Genomic DNA, 24635 nt, shown 5'->3' with positions numbered 1-24635 from the left:
AAGTCAGACCATGATCAAGCCACAAGTGGGAACACGAGGATCAATGAGCTGGAGCAATGAGAGGACGTGGAGGCCCCGAGTAATGATCCCAGATTAGACAAGGCGGAAAAAATATATAATCATAAGATACAGACTAGTACAGTGGCGGCGTGCGTGGAGAACGGCCCAGGAATACCTCCGAGGTGAAGCAATAAATGATTGAGACATAAGAGGAGGTTGGAGCGGTCTGTCAGACCCCTTGACAGCGGAAATTAACCAAGATATGATGGCTAGAGGAAACGTCACCCCGGGAAGCTACCGGCGGCAAAAGAAAATTGAACCTAGGATGTACGATAAGGACAGGAAATCGATATATACCCAAATGGGGATGGAAGATCAATTATTCAGCTGTTTCTCAATTTGGAGAGGTGCGGACATCGCTGCTGAGAGACAGCATCTCAAGGTAAAAGTTTCCGGGAACCAGAGATTTCCCTGCGCCAGAACCGCGGGCAACATGGAAACACGACAGAAATCTAGGGAGACAGAGGAGCAGTGTAATGCAGCTATTGAGAATAAGAGCAGGAAAGGAAAAGGAATTATGAATGATGATCAGCCAATCAAGGTCTGGGACATTGAGGATGAGTCTGACGAGGAGCTACCTCATGGCGAGGGGAACGTTAGGCCTTTCGCTCAGGACAGACTAGCAGACCATAAGCATCAGCAGATGGAAGAGGATCACCCCGTTCCGCGGGAGGTGAAGTTTAGACGTTATGGCATGAGAAAACGCGAGAGGGGCCCCGGAAGAGGTGTGAACTTGAACAGGAAAAGGGGCCGGGGACAGAATAGGAGGACGCAGGAGGAATGAGAGAACTCCAGGCAGGACACGAATCCGGCTAAAAAGGAAAGAAGGATGGTGAATCACAGGGTCCGGCGGGCGGAAAGGGCCTACCAGCGTAACACCAACCCAGTAGTAAGAAGAATTATGCAGTACCTGGAGGAGGAGTCTCTTCAGGATCAATCTAAAGAGGACATGGAGGAGTGGGAGTTCCTGCTTCATGATCCAAGTCATACCAGGGGGAGAATGTCATTGTTTAAACAGTCTTTGCACATATATTGGGTTATGAAGGGGCTGCTGGCAAAGGCTCTAGAGCAAGCGGCTAAGGAGATGGTTGAGCTGGCCCAGGGAAACCCTGACATGCGTAGAGAATTAAGCTTCATCCGCATTGCGATGGAGAGGCAAGAGGAGAAGCTAGACGCAATTCATCAGCTGCTGAAGGGAGACCAGCAAGATGCTGAGAAAGGAGAAAGTCAGCAACCAACAATGGACACTCTTTGACATGAGATATGTTTAGAAAAAATAACTGTCCTTTTCGTTATAGTTTTTTGCATGACTTAAATAGAGATATGTATTTCCTGCAGACTAGTAGTATTAGGAAATCTCAAGATTGCCTGGTTTATTTGGCTAAGATTATCAGACTTTGGGCCTTTTATTTTTGGGCGGCCATAAAAACTATAGATGGATTAGTCACCTTGTTTCCCCATGTGGGCGGGTTTGCAAGTTTTTTGATATGATGTAATGTTTTATTTTCTATCCAGTAATAGAAAGAGTACCACCTCACCTTACAAAAAAAAATGGTTATAACCATCTAAACATTCAAACATTAACATTAACATGCTTTTATATTTTTCCTGATAATAAAAAATTGATATAATTGTATGAAATATCACTAGCTTTTGAAAGTAAGAAAGTTCAAACCAAACACATAAAACAAAATAAAAAAGAATATAGTGCATTCCAAAATTCACTTTATGTACCGATCCAGCACAGAGTTGAGCCAAGGATTTCAATAAAAAGCTTGGAACCATCCCGAAACAGAGAAACTAATCTTTCTTTGTGGATTTATAAAGTGACGGGTGAATGTGAGGGATGACACCTCCATAAGAGATGGTACCTTTAATCAAAGTATCAAGTTCTTCATCTCCTCTGATGGCCAGCTGCAAATTCCTTGGGCTGATACGTTTAACCTTGAGATCTTTACTGGAATTTCGTGCCAGTTCTAAAATCTCTGCAGTAATATACTCGAGAACACCTGCAGCATATACGGCTGCGGTAGCTCCTACTCTTACATTTGAAGATACTCTAGACTTCAACAAAAGGTGGATCCCTCCCACTAGAAACTGCAAGAAGAAAAACATTTCAGAACACATATTACAGGAGCCCTTTGTCAGAGTATTTGAATTGTTGCAAATCTTAAAAAAGTATATTTTTCTCAAGGAAAAAACATGCTAAAATTATTCATTAAAATCAAGATTTTTGACATGAAAATTTATAGAAAATAAATACATACAAACCTAGTCTAGAAAGTTCGACATATTACAGGAATTGTGTGGAGTTCTTGCTCACAGAAGTATTTCAATTATTACATAGCTTCATTGAAGATGTTTCATCATAAAAACAAACCTCTGGAATTACTTTACTTGAATCATCAAAATCGATAAATACAAATGCAAGAAAAACCTGTCCCACATAGTAACCGAGGGATGTATTCGGATTGCCACGCATGAAATTCTTCTTCCTTAGTGAATTACTACTGTAGGGTTGTGATTTTCCTGCTTTATTTTTAAATTTTAAATTACTTTTTACTTATTTATAATAATTTAATTTAGAATTATAATTTAGTTATTTTTTAATAATTTTGAATTTTAAATATAAATAATGGGAAATAATTTAATTTAGAATTATAATTTAGTTATGTTTAATAATTTTGAATTTTTAATATAAATAGTATAAAATGTATCATAAAATAAAATAAATGTACTGATGTTTATTTTCTTTGGGCATATTTCTAATGTATATGATTATGCTAGTTGTTAGACATTTATCTAATGCAATATTTAATAAGTTGTTAGATATTTATAGGCTTTCAAGACACTTATCTAATACAATATTTAATAGTGACAAGGTAAGCTAAGGGTTATGTGTTTCTAATTGATTTTGTTTGTTGTGAGTTTAAAATGGTAGGATATCAAAGCACCTATCAACAAAGTAGAAAGAGCTAAATCAAAAAAAGAGGAAATATTTGCTCATAATGGACTTGTATGGGTGATTGGCTAAGGAGAATCCCAACCACACAATTAGTGTTTCAAAAGTTGAGTCTCAAGTTTTGACAACACACATCCATAAAAAAAATGAGCAGGAGACTTCATTGTTACAAATTCATCCATAAAAGAATGTTAAGGTGAGCAAAATCACATCTAAGAGGGAGATAGCTCAATTAATTTCTCTATATTCACTATTGTCTAGAATGTTTTGGATGGTACTTTTTGATGATTCACCGACACCCATTTCACCTATTGCACCTATTGCAGAGGTCAAGATATTGTGTTCCACTTATAAAATAAAATTTTCCCTTGGCATTATTAGTTTTGGTAAAAGTCATGGCTAAAGCTAAAAAAATTGACTATTAGGGTTATGTTTTAAATGAAGCAACTTGAGTTTCCTAAAAAGAGAAATTTTGATATTGCAAAATTTGCAAACTGGTCTCTACAAGTAATATAAACAAACCTTTGTAATATAAGCAAATAAGGATGACTTCTTCTACCAAGAACTATATATGAGTTGTAATGTATGTGAGTGAACACCTTCTTGTGAGAAGAAGAATGTTGAGAATTTATGGAAAATGGGTTCTAAGAGCATGATCAAACAACTCAATGGCCATAGAATTTAAACTTGTAAAAATAAGAAAAAAAACACACACACACACAAATGGAGCATTGGTTTATATAATGTTTTTCAATCTCCCCTGAAAGTGAGGTGGGTGTGTATCCAAGTTGTGACGATGCTTTGATACTACTTGTTGGGAATCATGATTTCCCTTAGACCAAAACCACTAGGTGTTAGTCAAGGATGGCACAGCTAAAAATAAGGATCCGCTAGAGGTGGTTAGTTCATGTAGCTAAAAATAAGGATCCACTAGAGGTGGTTAGTTCATATAGCTAAACACACTGGAGCATTGGTTTATCCAATGTCCAACAAACTCAAATTTAAATTTGATAATAGAAAGATTAATTGCAAAAAAAAACATACAATACTATGGAGCTAGCATATCAATACTTGGTGAAGTTTCCTACTCAGAACAATACTTGGTGAGGTTTCCTACTCAGAAAAATCTTGCCGCAATAACCCGTCAGTCACTCTTCGCAAGTGTTGTTCACCACAATCCCCAGGATCGAGTTCCATAATTTCATTCTTTCAATTCTGTTTTATGTACTATGTAGCATATAACCTCAATGCCATGGATCTCATCAAGAGCTAAAGGCATTAAGGTTAACGTTGTGCATGGTCCTCAACTATAGCGATCCTCCACCTTCCGATTGAGTTGACCCCAGAGACGCTCTGAAAACTCTCTACTTAAAAACCCTCCACTGCTGGCTTCAATTCGAAATCAATGTTGTGTGTATACAAAAGGAGAACGTACCTTTTCGCCTAATGGTTTTACCTTTTCACGACCCTATCACTGACCATTTCTTCCACAAATCAAACATCAAATGGACATAAAAGATGATAATAACTAGCCAGGAACAACCCAAGGAAAACATCAAAACCAGCACAAACCAAAAGGATGCAGCTGAGAGGGTAAGTGTGGTCTACAATTGCTAGGGTTTCTAGAGGTGGGCCAGAAAGATATTTCTAAGAATTTTTTCCTAATTTTACATACAGCCATAAGCCATTAATGTCCATAAGATTTTAATGGTTCTTCATGTGTGTCTCGAAATGATATTTTAACAACCATTAACCAAAAGATCTACACCATCCTAGAAATGTCATAAGAGGTTTCTGGAATAGGAAACGGTTTTCACAAATTCGTAAAATAAACAATATGGGTCTCACACAATCCACCTGAAATTTGGTCTTTAATAACAAATGAACCTAGGGCACGCACATTTACACGGATCTCTCATTGAATAGTAAGGGTCACAGACATATATCATTTCAGAAGAATGAGCAACATAAACGTTGAAGAAATCAAAAGGAAACTACATTTGCTGTAATCATGTAACGCAACTATTCAATGCAGTATCAATATTGGAAAACATTAGAACCTGTAGGCCCGCACGAAAAGAGCGAGAAACGGGATTTTTCCTCTCAGTTTTATCATTAGCGGCAGTGGTGGATTTTCCCTTCTGTGGGACGTTCGCACCTTTGACGGATTGATTGCCTTTCGGTAGGCCCTTGGCACCTTTGCCAGATTGATTCTCTCCCACAACCATTGTGTCTTCCTCGTATACATGCTTGGATAAGCAAGTATATCTATAGACCTGCAAATGGCGTCTTTTTCTCAGAATACACTTTACATGGGTTACATGGGTTGCAGAAAAGAAAACAACTAAATAGAGCAATATAATCAAGTAGATCTATAGACCTGCAAATGGCGTCTTTTTCTCAGAACACACTTTACATGGGTTGCAGAAAAGAAAACAATTAAATAGAACAGTATAATCAAGTAGATCTATAGACCTGCAAATCGCGTCTTTTTCACAAAACCCACTTTACATGGGTTACCGACATCTCCCACTCTTGGATAATGTAGAAAAGAAAACAGCTAAATAGAGCAGTGCGAACGTGCAGAAATACTCCTAGTATTTGATCATGAAAAATAGTAGATAAAAGACATGAATAAGTACCTTGAGTTTTCAGAGGTGGCTATGTGCTTCTTTCTTACTCTCCGCTCTTCTGAGCAATCAACAATGGTGTTGGGCTCTTCTTATTTCTTTATTTATAGATCCTCTATAATTTTCCCAGTGATTATATATAGATTTCAAGAGTGGGCAGGGATTCTCCCCGGTGATTAATTATATATATATATTCTAAGATTGGGCAGGGATTCTCCCCAGTTATTATATATATATATATATATATATATATATATATATATATATATATATATATATATATATATATATATATATATATATATATATATATATATATATATATATATATAGATATAGATATATATATATATATATATATATATATATATATATATATATATATATATATATAGATATAGATATATATATATATATATATATATATATATATATATATATATATATATATATTCTAAGGTTATTATATATATATATATATATATATTCTAAGATTGGGCGGGGATTCTAGTGGTAAAAGTATTTTAATACCAGATGAAGTTTAAAATATTTTTTTATTAAAGTTAAATAGTATTTTTTAAAAATAATTATTATAAAAAATGTTAAATAATTTTCCGTGATTATATAAATACATATATATATTTCGAGTATGTGTTTAGAATATTGGGTAAGCCGTAAAAGTATTTTGAGGGTAAGTCCAGGTTTAAAATATTTAAGAGTATATATATAGATATATATTTTGTAGTGTGTATTTAGAAAATTGGGTAGGGATTGGAGGGGAAAAGTACTTTAAGGATAAGTCCAAGTTTAAAATTTCTTTTTTTCCTTTGAAAAAATCGTAATTTTCATTAATATTAAGGAAAATTACATGTTGCAAATGTTGTGCGCATATGTAATTTAAGAGGCTATATGCCTCTCAAAAAATAGAAGCAGATATGACAAGACAAGTTTGCTCGGATCCTTAAGACGTATGATATTCCCTCAACCTTTAGGCCCCTCAACACCATTTGTAAATCCCTCCGATTGGTGAAAGATCCTGTTGACCCTAAGGACATGAGGGTTGTCTACTTGATCCCTTGTTCTTGTGGGACCCCCTATATAGGGGAAACACGGCGCTCCATCCATCAGAAGATCAACGAACATGTAGTTGACCTAAGAAATGGGAGAACCAAGTCTTCAGCATTAACAGAGCATGCAGAAAATACCAACCATGAGGTTTGTATAGATGAGGCCAAGGTTATTGCCAAAGTTGCTCACTTCCATCATCGTAAATTTAGGGAAGCTATTGAAATTGAAAGAAAGCCTAACAATCTCAATAGAGATGACAGATGGAAGATCAATAGTTGTTGGATCCCTTCCTTTTCTTCCTAGTCTTTCTTTTCCTCCCCCCTCCCCTCCCCCCTTTTTATCCTTTTCGAGCTTTCGTTGTTCCCCTTGGAGCCTTGTCTTTTCCTTCCTCCTAGGGTTTCTCCTTCTTGCTCTGTGGTTTTCTAATGGTCCTTTTCCTAACCTTCTCCTTCTTTTTAATTTGTGTCGCTCTTTCGATTTATTTTTTTCCTGATAGATATTAATAAATAAAATATTAACTAATATTCTTTATTTTATTAAATAACCCCCCCCCCCCCCCCCCCACCACAATTTATTTATTTATTTTAATTTTCTAAGGTAGTTTATTCGTTGAGGTATATTTATACATATTGTTATGATTATTATTATTATTTTATTGTATTTTTTATTTTTATTTTATTTATTTTTATTTTTTTGTTTTGTTTTTTAACTGAATATTATTTTATTCTAATTTATTTATTTATTATTATTTTATTTTTTTTCAACTAACTTTAAACTTAACCTCCTATTTAATAAAAATAAAAAATAAATAAAATTTTTATAGTTTTAATAGTTATATTCTAATATTTATAATTTCTATTTATCTATTAAATAGTTAAGTAGTTTTTTCCTATAGCAAATTGAATGAGATGTTTTGCTGTGATGAGCTCTGCATAGTTATTTGTTCCTCCTCCAAGTCCCATTTTTATATGATAGTGATGGGAGTGAGTTAAGTAAAGTACAACACCTCCCCCACACCCTACTACTTGTGCTAATCCATCAAAATATGCCCAAGGTTGGGTCTAATCTATGGTTTCTGGAATGATATGTCTCGGAGGTGTATGATCTTCGTCTTTATGAATATTACTGTAATGAGCCAAGATTCGAGCTGAAATTGTGGGCCAATGAGGGACGGTAGCCTGGAAGATGAGGCGGTTTCAGGCAATCCAGATTTCCTAGCTAAAGAGAAGGGGGATTTTCCTTACTTTTGACGGGGATGTTGTTGTCCACCAAGTGGTCCAAACCTCCCTCATAGCATGACCCCTCCATGTGTTTAGAGTAGTGGTGTGCGAGAGAGTAGCATTCCAAAGGTTAATAGTGATGGAGCAGGTAAGAAATAGGTGTTCCACCTTTTCTGTATTGTCTTTGCATAGACAGCACCAGAAGGGCGCATGTTTTCCTCTCTTGATCATGTTGTCTCTAGTGGGGATTTTTTGTTTCAGAATTGACCACATGAGTAGTCTTGTTCTAGGGGGGGCTTTGAGCTTCCACATACCTTTCCACTATATATCAATTTTCTGTGGTCTATGTATATTTGTGAGGTGTAGATATCCCTCTTTGGGTGAGTACCAACCATATTTAGCAAGTGCCCATATAATCTCATCCTCCCCTTCCAGAATTATGATATGAGATTCAGTTAGAGGCGCTGTTGAGTCTTCCCAATGGTGATTCCATGGATGAGGTATGAGTAGACTGTGGGCAAATTTCCAAGCTTGATGTAGGAAAGTAGATCTCTCCATGTCCATAATGTGGCTGATGTGGGTGATGCCAAACTCTATGAGATGGTGCTTTAGTCCTCCTGGTAATAAATTTTCATTCCCACATCCAATCCAAGGGTCAAGGCCAACGTGAACAAATGTGCCACCATGAATTCTCCAAGTGAGCCCATCTCGGATTAGTGACAATGATTTTAGTACTACTTTCCAAATATTCGAGATCCCTATTTTGTTCCAGCTTGCCTGTCTCAGCCAATCCATCGGGCTTAGTTGATCTATGTATTTGGAGGAGGCTACTTTGGTCCAAAGACTGTTAGTTGTGATTAATTGCCATCCTAGTTTGGTCGCCAGTGCTGAGGAGAAATCTTCCAATTTTTTAATACTCGAGCCTCCATCCCATATTTCCCATGTAAAAATGCTCCCTATTTTTTTGCCTTTCCATAGGAATTTGCAGTAGATATTTTGTAATCTTGTTAGGATTCCTCTTAGTATCCAAGCTAGAGACATCCAGTTCATTGGAGTGGCCTCAAGAACAACTTTCATGAGCAATAGTCGTCTGACCCTGGAAAGATACTTATGATACTATATATTAATTCTCCTTTCTAGTTTTGAGATCAACCATGTCCAATCAACTATTTTGTAGCCTAGTGGCTTCAGTATGTAGCCCAGGTACCTGAGTCCTTCCTCGAGCTGTACCTGGGTGAAGGGAAAACTTTGTAGAGACAACTGGATCTCATGAGCGGAGTAGTCAAATACAGTGAGAGTGGATTTTGAGTTATTAATGGCCATTCCAGTTGCAATTTGAAATAGGTTGATAGAGAGTTGTATGGTAATTATATCTCCAATTCCACCATTGAGGAAGATAAACACATCATCCACAAAGAGGAGGTGTGTTATCATGCACCTGTCCATGATTCTGATTCCCATTATCCTGCCTCTGAGATGCATATCCTTGATAAGTCCACTGAGCCATTCCATTACCAGTAAAAAGAGTAAGGGAGAAAAGGGACAACCTTACCTGAGTCCTCTTTTGAGATTGAAAGAAGGGAGACGCAACTCCATTTATCAGAACACTAAAGGATATATTTACGATACAACACATAATCGATTGTATGACTCCCACAGGAAATCCTAAATGTGTTAGGAGCATTATGATATATAACCAACTTACGCAATCAAATGCTTTAGACAGATCATCTTTGAAGATCATGCCTTTGATCTTCTTTGTCTATATTGAGTGCAATACTTCTTAGGTCATTCCTATTGCTTCATGTATCTATTGATCTTGTAGAAAGGAAAATTGTTCTCAAGAGATGTGGGTGGCGAGAATGGGTTGGAGGTGATTTGCAATGATTTTTGAGATGATTTTGGATATGTAGTTGCACAGGGATATGGGCTGAAATTCATTGAAGGTTGATGGGTTTTCTGATTTAGGAATGAGGGCTCTTGTCCCTCATAAACCATTTCAGGGTAGCCTCCAGTTCCACAAGAGGGACTTCTCTATTCAGGTCCATAACATTCTCCTTGTCGACAAACCAAGAGAAGAGTTGTGCTACTCTTATGACTTCTGCAAGGGTGGCATTGGGAGGAGCCTGATAGACTTGTTCAAAATGAAGTGTGGCCAGAGAGGCCAGATGAGGGAAGGTATCCACCTCAATATCCTACTCATTCTTCAATTTCCACATAGTGTTGATTACCTTTCTTCCATCTGCAAATTGGTTGAAGTATTTTGTGTTATCATCTCCCTCCTTCATCCATATTTCTCTACTTATCAATATCCATGATTCCTCCCTCTCTTTGAGGATGTTTCCCCTCTTTTTTATTAATGCAGTGAGCTTATCCTTATGTTCATTTGATATAAAAAGTCCCCCGCATTCATCCTCCATATCAACAATTTCTGATTCAATTTCTCTTACATTTTATTCTTCTTATACCCTCTTATTATGAGCCCAGATCTTAGATAACTCTTCAGTTCTTTTAGGTTGTTGTCGAAGCCTTCAGTAATGTTCCTCCCATCAGTAGGTGGATGGGCCTTCCAAAATTCAGTGACTAAATGGGTATATGTAACATCCTTCAACCAGGTGGAGTTGAATGTGAAGGGAGCTCGAGGTTTGCTTATTACTCCCTAAACATCAAGGTATATCGGTAGGTGGTCAGATAAACCCCCAGAGCCAACCCACTGCCGATATGTAAAGCCTTTCTCTAGGAATCGTTCCTTGATGAGGAAGTGATCGAGCCTTCTAGCTAGGCTATTCTCCCCACATCTTCTATTCCTCCAAGTCGGGAAAATCTTTGTAGAGGGGATGCCAATGTAACTATGGGTCTCTAGGAGGTGTTCAAAGAAGGCTAATAGGGGGTCGACCTGGGCATGGTGCCCCCATAACTTGGAATAACCCAGAGAAAAATTCAGGTCCCCACCCATGATGATGTTGTCAAGTGGTAGGATATCATATGCCAGAAGATGCTCCCAGAAGTCCTCCTGATGGTGACAAGGCCCATAAACATTTATTTGTCTAATATCAATACCTAGTTTTGTAGAGAAGGTGTGAACCCCTATGAATCCAATGCCACCCCAGGCGTTGATCAGCTTTATCGTGCGGGGGTTATATCCAAGGGCGATGCCTTCTAAGCAGACATTTATATCTATGGCTTGGAAGTACCATCTGGGGAGCATGGTTTCTAAGAGGTGGGATATGACATCGCCAGACTCCAGAGTTTCTTGTAGGAAGACCACATAAATCAGTTAAGTCTTAAGGAGCCTTTGTAGAGCTAGTTTTTTATTAGGATTAGAAATCCCTCTGCAATAGAAAGAGAGAACCTTCATGGGGGAGACAGATCTAGGGAATTCTGTGCTCTAAGGACCTTGTCAGGATTAAGTTGTTTCCCCGAGGCGATCCCCATCCCTACCTACTGTTTAGCTTCTGACGGAGAGGATGGTATTCCTCGATGGAGCTTCGAAGGAGTGGGGGAGGGTACCAGACCAATGCCGATAGAATCAGGGGCTCAAGACCGAGAGTGAGAGTGGAGGTGATAATTATGAGGAAGGCGATCAATACCATGTATCCAATCAGGTGGCACCTCCTCTGGGAAGGAAAGGGGGGTACATGAGATTGAGGGAGGAGGGGGTATCAGGGAAGTTTCAAGGTGGTTGGGGGGACGTGGCAAGGTGACAAAGCTCTGATGAAGTCCTTTAGAGTATCCATATACTCATAAGAAATTTTAAAACCTGCACAACAAGGTTCAGAAATAGACATACTCGAAGATAACGCGGCTCCATTGGTTGCCCTTGCCCTGGTTAATGGTGATGAAGGAGGCCGAAGAGGTGCTTTCCCGCATTTCTTCGGTGTTGCCGAGGCCAAACTAGATCCAAATGCTTCAGTGGCTGCATGCTCTGCATCCTCCAGCTGATCCTTGTGCGTTCGATTGGTCATCAAGGGAATTGTCCTCCCTTTGCTCCTAGTCCTCGATTTCCCCAGGAGAGGGTAGTATTTTAAGAGGTGGCCAACGCTGTGGCATCATTTGCATCGAGAAGGGACCCCCTCATAATCGAGGATCTGGATTCGAGTGTAGCTCCTCCAGTGTAGGGTAACTTGCTCGTGCAACCCTCCTCTGATGTCGAGATGTACCAAGATCCATGCATAGGCCATAACCCTAGTGGTGAGGTATGATCTATCATAGTCCAAGAAGGTGCAGAGGGTGTTTTTGATTTGCCTGAAGATGTCTTCAGTCCAGAATTGAAGTGGGAGGTGAGGGAGGCATACCCACAATGGCCCATCCCCAAGCTATTCTCTGTTTGGGTCAAAAAGTGGACTCCACCTCCTTAGCTTTACAACGACTTACTCAATATGAAAAAAGGAGGACGATACCTAATCTGTCTATTCTTCTCGTGCAAATCACAATGCAAACCAACCACAGATGAAGTTTTGAACGAAGGGAAATTTTGCCAGATGTTGTCCCCATACTTCTGCAACCCATTATTTTAGTCTTGCCACAGAGTAGTTCCTTCCCCTTACTCTTCCCACTAGTACCCTCACAGTTGTGTCCATGGTTTCTTCCCACTTGAAGTCCTCTTCTCAGCTAATGATTACTTCTTGTGCCTTTAATTTAACGCACCTTAATCACTTTCTAGGTCTAGATTCCACAGCCTCAGCACTCCCTTGTGCTCCGTCGTAGGTATGGTTAGATGGATTAGGGTTAGGGGTTGGGGGAGTTAGGTTAGGGCCAGATGGAAAAGTGTTTAGGAATCGAGGAATGTTCGTGAAGTAGCCAAAAGGAGGAACAAGAGTAGGGGCCGAGATGGGGGGAGTCTGATACGGCGGAGGCACTCCAGAGAAAGACAGAGAGGGGTAATGTGAGGCTGTAAAAGGTTGGAGGGATGAGGGTCTGGAAGATCCTACCACATGATGACGGCCGATGCATTTAGCCGCAACTTGAACGGAGGTCGGCGATAGAGGAGGAATGGCGAAGGGCGGCCAGCAGGGCGACACCTTAGGTAGATCGATGACCACACTGGATGGACCCGTGAGTGATGGTAGCAGAGCAATGGCTTCGATCAAGTATTTGCTGAAAGGGAAGAATCTTTCTGTGTTTGGATGTCTGCTAAAAATTGAAGTACCCTCGAGGGGGTCTTCCAAATAATATATAAGTTCTGTCTCCATTACTGCTCTGGGGGTTAGGCTAGCTGCCACCGTATTTGAGAATAATCATCACAGTGGGGGACCAAATAGTTGTATACAAATGATAAATGGTAGGGTTCAGTCACAGACGTGGCGAGTATGGTAGACACAAAACGGATGGTAGGAGTGTGAACAGAGTGGTAGAAAAATGTCGGATGGGAACGGGCCTAGCCTAATGCAGAGATGTAGCACCAGGTGTACTACAGAAACCATACCTCATGTCAAGTTTTGGACATGCTAGGGTTCCCATCCTCACTCCCTCTCCTTTCGATATCGGGTGGTGTGCACCTTAAGTCTTAGTTTTCAATATATGTGGGTAATGTATGACAATCATTGAATTTAAAATACTTTTGTATTAAAATTAAATAGTATTTTTAAAAAATAATTGTTATAAAAGATGTTAAATGGTATCTTGAAATTGAATTAATAGGAAAATTAAATATTATAAAGTAAGAAAAGATTGTGTCAAAGCATAAGCGAGGGAAGAAAAGTCTTGTAAAATAATTAAAAAAAAGTGTAAAATTAAAATATGAATATTGTAAAATAAGTTTAAAAAACAGTTAATTAATGGGAAGAAATAAATTTTATAAAATAAGTTAAAAATAAGTTAAGTTCAGTACCAAACCATCCACCAATTGGTGTATGAGACACCTTGCTTTTGGGAAAAGAGACCCACCTCCGTGAGGGTGACCTCCACGCCATTATACTATAGATGAGAGAGAATATATAGTGTAAAATAAGTTCAAATGTTTTGAGTAATATAAGTAAGAGGGGATAAATATTATATAACAAGTGAAAACGTTAAGAAATTTTAAGTAAATATATAAGTTACAATCTCTTAAATGATAAATGATCATATAACCCTAATAATTAATAAATGGGTTGGGGTGTTATACCATTCCCTATACCCATATAGAGGAGTTGTTGCCACATTAAAAATTAGAAAATATTATATCAAAAATTCAAACGAAAATGTAGGGAGGATGTTAATTTGGGTTCTAATTTTTGGTGGGACTTAGATGTCTTGGTCTTAGTATAAACTATGAGTTTGTAATTGATGTGGCTTGCAGGCTCTTGGATATATCTCCAGAGAGGTTGCTAGCTCCCCATCAATCATTTGTTTTGAAAAGTTCAAACAAAAATCAAATTTCATTAAAAATTAATTAAAAAAAATTAAGTAAGTTTATATTTGGACATGATTATTTCAATAAAGCATAATCACGTGGCGAAGATTTATCCATATTTAGTACAATATGATAAATCCCAAATTAGAAATTAATATGCGTTAACCATAGGATTTAATTTTATATAGATAAATTTTAAATATTATAAAATAAGTGAGAGCATTTAAGTGAATATATAGATTAGAATGTCTTAAATTATAATTTCTCTTTTACTTCTAATAATAAATAAGTATTTTTTATTTTAAAAGTCACGCATAGTAATTAATCATTAGTGGAGAGGTGCTCTATCACTCACTATATTGACATAGGGGAGATGTTGCCACATTGGCACTAAATAATAAATATTCAAATGAAATTGTGGGGTTGGTTCTGAGTTACTATTTGCAGTGGTCTTTAGACATCTCGGTTTTAGGATGAGCTATGAGTTTCTAAGATATGTGGATTTCACAATATTGCATATATATTTAGTGAAAACAATCAAATAAGATTAGTGAAAACAATTAATTAGGATTAGAAATCAACATCTAGACAAAAATAAATGCATCTAGTGCAAGCAATCAAATAGGATTAGAAATCAAAATCTACACTGAAACCAACACATCTAGTGCAAGCAATCAAATAGGAGTAGAAATCAACATCTACACTAAAATAACTGAATCTAGTGTAAGGTATTAAATGATATTAGAAATTCAAATCTACACTAAAATCAGTGCATCTAGTGCAAGTGATTGTATAGGATCATAAGTCAATATCTACATTAAAACCAATGCATCTAGTGCAAGCAATGAAACAGGAGTAGAAATCAACATCTACACTGAAATAAATGCATCAAGTATAAGGCATTAAATAGGATTAGAAATTGACATCTACACAAAAATTAATGCATCTAGTGAAAGTGATAAAATATAATTAGAAATCAATATCTACATTGAAACCGATGCATCTAGTGCTAGCAATCAAATAGTAGTAGTTATTAGCATCTACACTGAAATAAATGCATATACTGTAAGGTATTAAGTAGGATTATAAATTGACATCTACAACAAAATCAATAACCTAGTTCAAGTAATCAAGTAGGATTAGAAATAAACAACTACACTAAAATCAAAACATCTATTATAGTGAAAAACCAAAATATTCAGGACTTTATAGATCTAACTTCTATGTCTGTATTTGTCTCTTCATGCCTCCTTCTTCTTCCCTCTCTCTCCACCTTCCATTCCGTGCATATCTCCTTCTCTCTATCCCCCTCCATCTCCTCCCCATCTATCTCTCTCTCCACCTCTCCCTGCCTTTATCTATATTTCTCTTCTTCCCTCTCCCCCCCACCATCTATATCTATACCTCCCTCCATCTCACCTCATTTGTCTCTCTATCTCATCCCCCTAAACACATGTCACGATCGTCTCTCTATCTCATCCCCCTAAACACATGTCACACTCTCTCTCTCTCTCTCTCTCTCTCTCTCTCTCTCTCTCTCTCTCTCTCCCTGTGTGTGTGTGTGTGTGTATATATACCTCCCTCTCTTTATTTGTCTCTCTCTTCTTCCCTCTTTCCCCATTCTTCTTGATCTCTCTATATGAGCCCGGATACACTCTATCTATCCATATATATATATATATATATATATATATATATATATATATATATATATATATATATATATATATACATATATATATCCCTTTTCCTCTCCCTCTATATGTCTTCCCCTTATCTCTCTCTTTGTACCCTCTCCATGTATATCTCTAATGAAGCCCCCAAACATACACACACTCTCTCTATGTCTATATATCTATCTCTATCTCCCTCTCTCTCCCTCTTCCTTTCCCTCTCTTTCTTTTTCCCTATTCCTCTATCCCTCTCTCTCTTTCTCTCTCTCCATATATATCTCTCTTCCTTCCTCCCTCTCTTTGACTCTTTCCTTTGAATCTCTCTCCCTCCCTATTCCTATTCCTCTCTCTCTTCCCCTCCTCTCTATCCCTCTTCCCCTAGTATCTCTCTCTCTCTCTCTCACCGCCCTCCCCCCCACATTTCTCTCCACTCTTTATCATCGTCTCTCCATATCTCCCTTGTCACTCCCTCTCCCTCTACACCTTTCCCTCTCTATGTGTTTCTTCCCCTTCCAACTCCATCTCTCTCTTCCCCCCTCTCTCTCCTCTCTCTCTTCCTTCCCCTTTTCCCCTTTCTCTCCCACCTCCTCATGTCTCTCTCCTTCATCACACACTCTCTCTCTCCACCCTCCAACTGTGTCACTATCTCCCTTTCTTCCTTCATTATCACTCTCCCCCTCTCTCCTCCCTCCATATTAATGTGTCCCTATATTTCTCTTCCCCTTCTTTCCCTATCTCTATCCCGTCCTTTTCTCTCCCTCCCCTCATCTCCACTCTCCCCCATTCCAACTTCATCTCTCCCTTATCAATCCCTCTCTCTCTAGCGTGATCTCTCAATTTATTTGTTCTTACCTCACTCTCTTCCCCCTACCAACTCCATCTCTCTCTCACCCACTCTCTCCCCTCTATCTCAAGTCCCCTCTCTCTTCCTTCCTCTCTCTCCCACCTCCCTCTATCTTCCCCCCCATCACACATACTCTCTCTCTCCACCCTCCAACTCTATCACTATCTCCTTGTCTCTCCCATTCTCACTCTCCCCCTCTCACTCTTCACCTCTCTCCCCCCTCCATATGAATGTCTCCCTATATCTCTCTTCCCCTTCTTTTCCTATCTCTATCCTCTCATTTTCACTCCCTTCCCTCGCATCCTCTCTCCCTGATTCCATATTCATCTCTTGCTTATCACTCCCTCTCTCTCTTTAGTACTATATATCAATGTCTTTTTTCTTACATCCCTCTCTTTCCCCCTACAAATCCTCCTCCTTCTCTTCCTCTCCCATCTTCACTCCCCCCTCCTCTCTCTCTTCCTTCCTCACTCTCATGTCTCTCCCTCCTCTTGTCTCTGCCCCACTCTATTCCCCCTCTATCTCACTCTCTCTATTGAATATGATCTCATTGTATTGTATTTAATAAAGTATCCAAATTAAAAATATATATAATTGGTTGTAAAATAATAAACTTATATTTTGGATCAATCATGACAACAAAAATACAATAATAAAAGGCTCTGTTAGTCACTTGTTAGTCAATAATAAAATACAATAAGAATCATGCGCTAAATTTCCTCTATCATTGTTAGTCACTTTGTTTTCTCTCTTTTCTTGGATCCTTGGTTATAATGCATATATCCTTGATTTAATCTCTATGGGAATATTTTTAGTACTCGTGAGGATGGAGGGTTTAGATATACCTCAAAAGTAATTATAAGCATTTTTATTTTAAATTTAATTAAATAATGTTATAAAATTAAATTAAGATAAAGTATCTGTAAAATATTTTGATTTTGAAATAATTTATGGTTTTTGGGCATGTTGTATTGATAAGTCATGGTATTGACCCATGGTATTTTAACAGAATAATTAAAATCCTAGATCCGTAACATAATAATCAAAGGCACAGATGGCCCATAATATTGGTAAACGATGATATTAGCCCATGCTATTATGATTTTTTTCCCTCCTCTCCCTCTATCCCTCCTTCTCTTTATCTTTCTCTTCTGAGTATTGGCCCATGGTGTTCTAAAAAACCCTTAATAATGTCCATGGTAAGTATTCATGATAGCAAATCTTGTTATATTAAAAATTTAAATTTTTATTCACTTCTTAATTAAATTTAAATATGGTTATGCAATAATTATATTAATCTATATGGTAGAATAGGTGTTAGTTTATAAGTCTAAGTGCATGCTCAGCATGAAAGAAGTTGGTGGTTGAGCCATTGATGAGAACACTGAATGATTTTGTAGTGATGCAACACATGATGAAATTAATGAAGGAAAACGGGAAACCTAAATGAGTAAGGAGCATTCTTATGTATAGCTAGTTGACCCGATCAAAATCCTTGGATAGATCGTTCTTGAGGATGACCCATTTAATCTGCTTGATCTTAGTGGAGTGGAGGGCCTCCTGTGTAGTACCAACAACTTCATGGATTTGAGGATTATAGAGGAAAGAAAATTGCTTAGGAAAGATGTGGTCATATAGTATGGACTTAAGATGATTGGTGATAATATTAGCAATGATCTTGTAGAGGAATTTGAAGAGGGAAATAGGTTTGAAGTCATTGAAAGTGTTGGGGGAGTCCACTTTTGGGATTAGTGCAATGAAAGTGGAGTTGATTGCCTCATACATTCGACCAGTAAGTCTGCATTCCCGCACAACATTGAGGAGATCCTGTCCAATGGTCTCAAAAAAGGAAATATAAAATTCAACAGACCAACCATTTAAGTGTGCTCTAGAGTACCCCCATGGCGACTGGTTTGATAATATGTTCAGAGTCCTCTTGGTCACCATAGTGAGGGAAAATCACATCTATCTGAACAATTTGTGCAATAGATGCACCCGAGGGGGCCTTAAACAATTGTTGGAAGTGTGAATTTCCAAGATGGGTCAGATGGTGAAAAGAGGAGACAAATTTTCCATCCTCAGTGGCAATTTCCAAATAGTGTTGCTGGCCCTTTTTCCCTTCACATAATTATGAAAAAAATTTGTATTGTCATCTCTGACCTTTAACCATATAGCCCGGCTCCTATGTTTCCAAGTTTCCTCACGATGTTTGAGAATCTTAGATCTTTGGGTCTCTACATTAGTGAGGTAGGATTTAGCTTCTTGATATGTGAATTATCTGCCTTTCCCATCCTGTAGATCGACCAACTTATCTTTTATGTTCCTGAGGGTCTGGTCATTCTAATCTCTTTTATCCTTCACCCATTTGATAGATAAACTCTTGACCTTGAGAAGGTTTTGACAAAAGACTTTAGAAATGGATCTCCCATGTGAAGGTGGCTGTGCATGCTAGTAATCAATGACAATTTGGTGTAATCAGGGTGCATCAGACAAGTGGAGTTAAATTTAAAAGGGGCTCTATCGATAGTTTGTTAATGCTTGAACTAGTTGTTCCTTGATAAGGAATCGATTCAATCGCGTAGCAAGGGTAGCATATCCCATTCGTCTGTTGCACTAAGTTGGTTATAACTTTTTCATGGGAATGTAAATCAGTTGGTATTGCTTCAAAAGTAGGTCCATGGTGACCGATAGTGGATCTAGCTATGCATTGCTTCCCTAAGATTCCCCAAATCGATAGAAAAGTTCAAGTCCCCTCCGAGGATGAGGTTTTCTGAATTGACCAAGGATAAATTGATTAGATGTGTCCAAAAATTAACTATGTTGACACAGGGACCATATATATTTATGATTATGAAATTCATCCCTAGTTCTAAGGAGTAGATATCCATGCCAATAAACCCTGTTCCCCCCCAGGTTGAAATAATATTAATAAAGAGAGGGTTGATACCCAATGCAATTCCTCCAGATGTTTCAATGACATCATGTGCATGGAATATCCAAACCAACTTCAGAGCTTCTTCCTCTGCACTTCACAGTATGTATCAACGGTATGACAATTATGCAATGCACATGAAAGGAAAAATTGTGCTTTGGATGAAATAAATGGTAAATTTTTTTAAAGTAGAGCCATGCACTAAAAATATACAAAATATATCCAAGAATCGATTACATATGCCTATAAATTGAGCAAGAAAATACAAAAATGCAAAGGGTTTAAATCTAGTCAATTTACCTTGCAGATATAGTCTTCAAATCCATGAAATAAGCTTATAAAATACATATATCTATAATCTTGGAGATGACCCCGATAAATGAAACTAGCAAATCTAAATTCTAGATCCTGACAACAGGACAACATAAGGAACCTACCCTTGGGTTGGAATACTGCTATCTAGTTCATGATGATAGTGCATATCATTTTCCTAGCATTTCATTTAGTGAAAAATTCTATACATGCCTCACATATTTCCAATTTGATGTTTTGAAGATGATCGTGCAAGTTACATGTGAAGATTGCTCTTCAAAGGATGATGATAATTTTGAAGAGAAAATGGAAGCCAAATTCTACCTCTAGCCCATGGATAGAGAATTCGCATTTCCACATTCGAAATAATATACATTCGACGTAGTTTACGAGGGAGTAATTATTGATTTAGTCTATGGATTGGATCATGGACTTACACATCTCATATAATGGAGACTGGTTGTAGAATTTTGCAATTTCTTCCCATTAGGGTAACAACCCTAAGGTTAACCAGTGGGCTCTCCATACTTCTTCCATATGCTCTCGGCTCTGGTAGGGTTTTCCTTTCTTTTGCTACTACAGGCAATCATTGAATTTTTACTTTTCACCAAGCAGCTTCTTATGGATTCATTTTACGTCTAGCGATATTTACGGTAAGATGGGGGGTCTATACACACACACACACACACACACACACACACACACACACACATATACATGTGTGTGTGTATATATATATATATATATATATATATATGTATATATATATATAGTGTTGCTTCTGTTCATAATTTTTTTTCTTTCCTTCATCACTTTTAGCTCTTTTCTGTTTGTTCTTGCAATTTTCCTCCTCCAAAGTTGTAGCAACTCAACAAGGTACGGCTATGCTTACTTATATAGGACACGTCATTGGTCCTAGCATCCTTGTGCAATGGGGATTAGAGGTAAAATGAACGGCTCATCTCCTTTGTACTCTTATTACATTGACTAGAGGGTTTCATTATTTTTTTTTTAACTCTTTATGCAAGTCATCACTTTCTTTCTTATTTCTCTGAGGAGGGTAACTTTTGCCTCAAGTCCATGCTCATCGCTCATGGATATGATGTCCTTTGGTGCTACAAGTCAGATATCAAGTTCTATGGAATATTTTAATTTTCTTTACTCAAAGTATTCCTATTTAAGTTATTAATTTTATTTTTTTTTTCTAACCATTGGAAAGTTATTGTGTTGTTGCGGGATATAGGGAGGGAGTCGAGAGCACTCTCAATAGTAAGACTCACCTTAGTTTCCCTTAATTTATTGGTGAGAAATAATAGGTTCTCATGCTATTATCCCATAATATGCCCTAATTTCCCTTTACATGTTTCCAATAGATATTAGAGAAAGGAGTGTTGAGTTGCTCAAACAATGCATATATTGTTTAAGTGTTCGATAAGGACCATTTCCTAGGGTTGTTATGAGTCATGAGCTAAATCTTTTTCTTAGAAATGTATTGCCCCACAGGCCATACTTTCACTAATAGTTGTTAACTAACATCATGACAACCCCTTCAAGGTTTTCTCCTTTAGTTTGTTCTAGGGTTATTTTTTAGAAAAAAGAGAAGATAACTATGTCCCTTTTTGATCTAAGACTTATAAGATTTTTTTAAATTAATAAAACATTTTCTTTGTCATTTCAAATGTTAGCTTACAACCAGGATTTATAATTTTCTAGAAGAATGCAAATAAGTTGAAATGTTTTTTTATCCCGATCGGGATGTGGAATAAGGTAGGTGAGGGTGGCAAGAGTGATTATGATCATGGAAGGGCAGATGGATGTAACCGCAGGTATGAAGCCACCCTTCCAGCCAAAAAAATGAGTAGCAGGACAACGCAAGTCTCAAGAAATTGTAGTGGGGAAGGTGGAATGCAGAAGATTAGTAGTAGTGGCAGCGGTAGTGGAAGAGTGAGAAGGTTGGTGAAGAGGCATTATATGAAGGGGGAAAAGTATAGAAGAAGGGGTAATCTAAGCGAGATGAAGGAGGAGCAGAGCGCAGCGCAGTTAGGAAGAGCCATCAAGGAGGTTAGCGATTCTGGTTATGTTAAACCTGAGATCCCTGCACTCCTTTTCTCTGTCTCAGTAGGTATAATGGACAAATTGAATACTTGTGAAGCCCCTGAGGAAGAAAATGGTTGGAGTGAGCTCGCCCTTCACTCAGCAATACATTGTGATGGGCAATTGGGTCAGAATCGGGGGGGGGGCGATTGTAGATGAATGGGGGAATTGTAGTCGGGAGCACAGTCCGGAAGAAACTCAGGAGACTATGTCAAACAATCCACTGCAAAAGCAGAGGGGAAGTCTGAAAGATGGGGTCCGAAAATCATGTCCTTAGCCCAGCAATTGATCTACATGATAGAGGGTCTTATACGCCTCTTGTATCCTGGAAATGGCGAACAACGTCAAACCCAAAAAAAGGGTGGCGACTGTAGCTAAAGCAGAGGAACAACCACAACGAAAATTTTGGTGGAAGGCATTGATGAGAAACTTAAAAAACTAACCCCTGTGATTGATAACTGTGTTATGAAACCAGCTCAAGGAAAAGATAGAAAAGATAGATCAATGCCTTGAAATTCAGCCTCTTCGAGGGGGAAACCTCCTTTACATTACATAAATGAACAATTCTTGGATGATTCAAATGAAAAAACCTCCTTTCTATATATAGGAGTCTAAGGAGTCACAATATAACCCAGCTGACCTAAAAATAATAATATAAAGCCACAAAATTAACAATAGAGGGATTCTATGGAGCACAGTAATAACAATATGGGGACAATAGGGGCACAACAATATTAATAAGGGGTACAACTACAATAGTAATGGGGTAATCACTAGAATTATAGGGACCCAACATGCCCCTCTCCTTCAAAAAAGTGTTGTACTCAACACTTGAGTAGTTTTGGATGCTTCTGTATAAAATTCTCATCCTCCCATGTGGAGTCTTCACCAGATAAGTTCTTCCACTTGACAAGATACTTTGAAATTGGTCGATTTCGTAGCTGTTGAGTTCTTGTTTCTGTGACTGCTTCTGGTTCCAATATAATATTTCCTTCCTCTTCCAGTTCTGGCAATATTGTTTGAACTGGGAGCTTATCGCTTATAACCTTCTTTAAACGCGAAACATGGAAAACTGGGTGCAATCGAGAAGCTGCAGGAAGCTCCAATTTGTATGCTATAGTACCAATCTTTTGCAACACCTTGTACAGACCATAATACTTTGGTGATAATTTATTATCCTTCTTAGCTTGCTTGAGGGACGTTTGCTTATATGGTTGTAGCCATAGGAATACCCAATCACCTACCCGAAAACTTTTTTCGTTGCGATGTTGATCTGCCTATTGTTTCATTCTATTCTGTGCCAACACGAGGTTATCCTTTAAGAGTTGGAGGACTTGTTGTTGATGTTTGATGTGATGTTCCATTGCTTGAACCTTAGAATTTTCTCTTAAATATGATGTGATGGATGGTGGCTGATACCCATAAAGTGCCATAAATGGGGTCATTTTTGTTGCTGTATGGAATGAAGTGTTATACCACCATTTAGCCAGAGGCTACTATTTGACCCATTATGTATGTTTATCAGATACAAAGCAGTGAATATATCCTTCCAAAAATTTGTTTACTATCTCAGTTTTCCCATCAGATTGAGGATGATAAGATGATCTATGAGCTAACTGAGTACCAAGACAAGAAAATAATTCTGTCCAAAAATTTCCAGTGAAAATGGGATCTCTGTCACTTACAATAATCTTTGGGTTTCCATGTAGCTTTTGAATTGTTTCCATAAATGCAGTAGAAACTGTAGTGGCTTTAAATGGATGTGATAATGCACAAAAGTGTGCATACTTGGTAAGTCTATCAACTACCACCATGATGACACTATTTCCCTTAGACCTCGGTAAACTTGTGATAGAATCCATTGAAACCTCCTCCCAACGTCGACTTGGAATGGATAAAGGTTGTAATAGACCCGGTGTCTTAATTGTTTCAACTTTATTTTGTTGGCAAACCAAACATTCCGTCACAAAATTTTAAATATCTGATTTAAGGCCATCCCAAAAAAATTCCTTCTTAACCCTGTGGTAAGTTTTTAAAAATCCCGAGTTGCCTCCTAAGGGAGAAGTGTGCAATTCCATAAGAATCTTTTGTTTTAGATGGGAATTCTTACAGAGGTATAAGCGATCTTTGTACCATAACTGTTATATACATTTTTGGGCACTGCAACCCCAATCATAAATGTCCATAAACCAAGGGCTCTTATGTCCCTAAAAGTGTTGTTCCAACCTCTAAAAGAACAAGGTCAACTGATTACATCTTCTCCCAGAAGTTCTCCATGAAAAACTACTCAGAACTGGTCAAAACTAGACCATCTCACCTGCTCCATGGTCAAAGTGTGCTGCATCCCACCTAAATATACGCGGGAGGTGCGATGCATACTGAAAAGCCCCTCTATGGGTTGCGATGGGCAAGAGTTGACAAATGGCAGGGTCAATATGCAAGGTGGAGAATCATGGAATCTTCCAGAAACCTCTCCTGTGACACTTGCCTCTATGAATTCACGCAG

The 24635-nt window shown here is 37.9% G+C and overlaps 1 pseudogene; it reads right to left on the bottom strand.

Moving 5' to 3' along the window:
* Nucleotides 1-1860: 1860 nt before the first annotated feature.
* Nucleotides 1861-5250, bottom strand: LOC149165062 (putative histone H2A variant 3 pseudogene; annotated as a pseudogene).
* Nucleotides 5251-24635: the final 19385 nt, after the last annotated feature.

Source organism: Pinus tabuliformis, chromosome 5_1, assembly GCF_031772625.1.
Source record: "Pinus tabuliformis cultivar Carrire ecotype Pingquan chromosome 5_1, CPIR1, whole genome shotgun sequence".
Classification (NCBI taxonomy): domain Eukaryota; kingdom Viridiplantae; phylum Streptophyta; class Pinopsida; order Pinales; family Pinaceae; genus Pinus; species Pinus tabuliformis.
Note: the sequence above shows the minus strand (reverse complement) of the source record. Positions and strands in the feature narration are given on the sequence as shown.